We start from the raw sequence: 3,314 nt of genomic DNA on the forward strand, positions 1-3,314 counted from the left end.
GCAGCATGACCGATAAAGGGGGTTTTTTCCTGGTTCCCAGGTTTTTTGTCCCTCTATCAAACACAAATAACTTCTCTCGCGCTTTCCTATCTTCTTGTTTACCCTTCTTTCCTTCTATTTCACACATTGACAGATTCGCGTGTAAATGTCTTTCGTAAAAGATAGAAGCCGCGGCATACACCTACACCCGACAGATTCTTTAGTGTACTAATTGCATGTGAGGAGAGGCATGTAGATAGATGGTTGATGCCTTACTCTCTGTCAGGGCGCGGGCTTTCCCGAGGGGCGTCCTTATTTTTAACTTTTCTGTTTCTGTTTCTGTTTCTGCGGACACATCTAATTTTGCTGAACGAGTGAGTCATCATGCCACCAAAAACTAGCGGAAAGGCTGCAAAGAAGGCTGGTAAAGCCCAAAAGAATATCTCCAAGGGAGATAAGAAGAAGAAGAGGAGGAGGAAGGAGAGCTATGCCATTTACATCTACAAAGTTTTGAAGCAAGTGCATCCTGACACTGGCATATCTAGCAAAGCTATGAGTATCATGAACAGCTTTGTTAATGACATCTTCGAGCGTATTGCTGCTGAAGCTTCTCGTTTGGCCCATTACAATAAGCGGTCAACTATCACCAGCCGGGAAATCCAAACAGCTGTGCGCCTTCTTTTGCCTGGTGAACTTGCCAAGCACGCTGTAAGTGAGGGTACGAAGGCTGTTACCAAGTACACAAGCTCTAAGTAAAAATCTTCTTCAAGATTTTTCATTTCAAACGGTCCTTGTCAGGACCAACACATTATTCGAAAGAGTTAAATCACGAAATTTGCTTCATTCTGTTATGTAGAAACACCTTGAAATCCAATTTCTATATGCTGTTAGTAAAAAAGTAAAGCACATAGCGGAGATGTGTCGTGCTTGTATACGAAAGGCATTTACTCGCCGGAGATCTACACTTAGTCATAATAATTTACTTTTAAAAAGTGGTAATACATTCCGTGTTAAGTATAGTAGTAGGTGCACACGGATCGGAAATCAGGTTATTTTAATGTGCCGTGCAAATAAACAGGCTGTTAGTGTAAGAAATAGTGGGTATAACGCTTAGAATATCGATTAATCGCTATGAAATAATGTTGATAAATTATCTCTTGAAAGTACTATAAAATTAATGTTTCTAGTATTTTCGTACTTGAAGGATAATGAAATTTGAAAAAGAGATGCCAACAGCACCTGGTGTTCCCAGGCGGTCACCCATCCAAGTACTGACCAGGCCCGATGCTGCTTGACTTCGGTGATCGGACGAGAACCGGTATATTCAGCATGGTATGGCCGTTGGCGAATGCATATGGCTTCGAGTGAGTTATTGTAGCTACGTAGGTTTGTCGGTGAATACTCAAAAAGACCAGCGCGTGGAAAGCGTTGCTAATTGTTTTAAGTAATGCATGATTACGAAATTATCGTGGTGAACGATGTGAGAATATTCGTCTTTGTGAAAAACAAAATTAGAAAAAGTATACCAACAGCACCTGGTGTTCCCAGGCGGTCACCCATCCAAGTACTGACCAGGCCCGATGCTGCTTGACTTCGGTGATCGGACGAGAACCGGTATATTCAGCATGGTATGGCCGTTGGCAACTACCTTTTCTTCAATGTCCTGTTAAGGAAGTATGTTTTAAGTAAGAATTGACATTATTAACTATAAAGGCAAGCATATTAACGTCGTTAACATTACTTGGAATATACTAATATTCGAATAAATATTTGAATGTTCGAATGATGAGTGATTCGGATGTTCATAGTGCCACTGTGTCCTATCGAGTTTACTATCACGAACCACGTATGAAATTGTATATAAATAAATAAAAATAAATCCTTTATTAAGTATTGATTACAGGAAAAAGGCAAACTTACATTCTTTAATGTACACAATGAAATGTATGAAAGATATTTTTAAGATATGTTTCACTTACCCTTTATAACGCAAGGTAGTTTTCAGTGTAGCATTCTCTTCAGCTGCGAGATAACGTAAGGCAGATGATCATTCAGTCGTGAAGCACTAAAATGTAATATACATTTTAACTATTATCGATAAGAATTATTTACTGCAGGGATGCAAATAAAGTGAGGCAAATTAGTAAATAAAAACCGATACTGTAACTGATAATATAATTAGTTGTATCTGTATTAGTTGTATATACAGTAATCGCACGATTATCCGCGGAGTTGGATGTTGGCATAATCGCGCATAATCAGCAGTATGAGCAGAAAAGGGAAATGAAATGAAATATTTAGATTTACGTCGCATACTTATACCGGTTACGCTAAAGGAGACGGTGATGATGAGTACTGAATGAAGAAAGTGGGAGGAAACGGGAGAAACCCGAGAAAACCCATGAGCACGGTCTTTATGCACGACAAAGTTCACACGGCACGAGCTGGGATTGAATCAGGGACCCCAAGCACCGGAGGCCAAAAAACGGACAAAAAGTCTTTCGTGCAACTTTCGTTTTCGGTAAAAAGTTTACACATAATTTAGAAAGAGTAGTTTTCTGGTCTTTTTATTTCACAAGTTGGTTCATGTCTATATTTTTTACATGCATAAAAAATTTTTCAACTCCCTTGCTTATTTCCTGTTAAAGACCTCTACCTCTGATTGTATTTTTTGCACATATTCTTATTGTTTTCAGACAACATTTCTAAAAGCGTAATTTATCGTCAGCAAGAAAAGAAAAGGAAAGCCTCGGATAGTGGAATGTGTACTGTATATATATATATATATATATATATATATATATATATATATATACGTATTAGTATATAGTTTTATTTTATACGTCTCCTATTATTACACAATGTGCAGATATTGTCAAAGCGCAAGTAAATATGTATAACTCCCCGTTCTGCACTTAATAACTTGAAAGAAGTTCGGGGAAGGTAGTGTAACAGAAAGTGCAAACAGAAATGAGGGTTTAAAGGCATTTAATATTATTCCGTAGTAGTATGATTTTTTGTAAAAAAAAAAATATATATATATATATATATATATATATATATATATATATATCTAAACATACATATTCAATGATATAGTAAGAGGTTAGCAGCACTGATAGAACTGCAGAAAGTACAAAACCGTTAATAAGAAAGAGAGAGAGATGGTGGCCGCTTTTGTGCTTTTCATTGGCTAATTCCGAATTGCGCGCGAATACGTACGAGATTTCTTTCTTTTTCCTCTTCGCAGCCCAGATGTTGCCAATTAGAAGTTTTTAGTACTACATTTGTATGAAAATGTTGCCTTTAAGAAATGTGGTTTGCATACAGAGAAA

The 3,314-nt window shown here is 37.3% G+C and overlaps 2 non-coding genes across 2 annotated transcripts; both read right to left on the reverse strand.

Annotated features, from left to right (window-relative positions):
- Positions 1-1,206: 1,206 nt before the first annotated feature.
- LOC145677592 (5S ribosomal RNA) lies at positions 1,207-1,325 on the reverse strand. Its single transcript, XR_014129894.1, has one exon. It is a non-coding gene; the product is annotated as a 5S ribosomal RNA (ribosomal RNA).
- Positions 1,326-1,502: 177 nt separating this feature from the next.
- LOC145677589 (5S ribosomal RNA) lies at positions 1,503-1,621 on the reverse strand. Its single transcript, XR_014129891.1, has one exon. It is a non-coding gene; the product is annotated as a 5S ribosomal RNA (ribosomal RNA).
- Between the last annotated feature and the right edge of the window lie 1,693 nt (positions 1,622-3,314).

This window comes from Thermobia domestica, unplaced genomic scaffold, assembly GCF_964235325.1.
Source record: "Thermobia domestica unplaced genomic scaffold, izTheDome1.hap1.1 HAP1_SCAFFOLD_1067, whole genome shotgun sequence".
NCBI lineage: Eukaryota > Metazoa > Arthropoda > Insecta > Zygentoma > Lepismatidae > Thermobia > Thermobia domestica.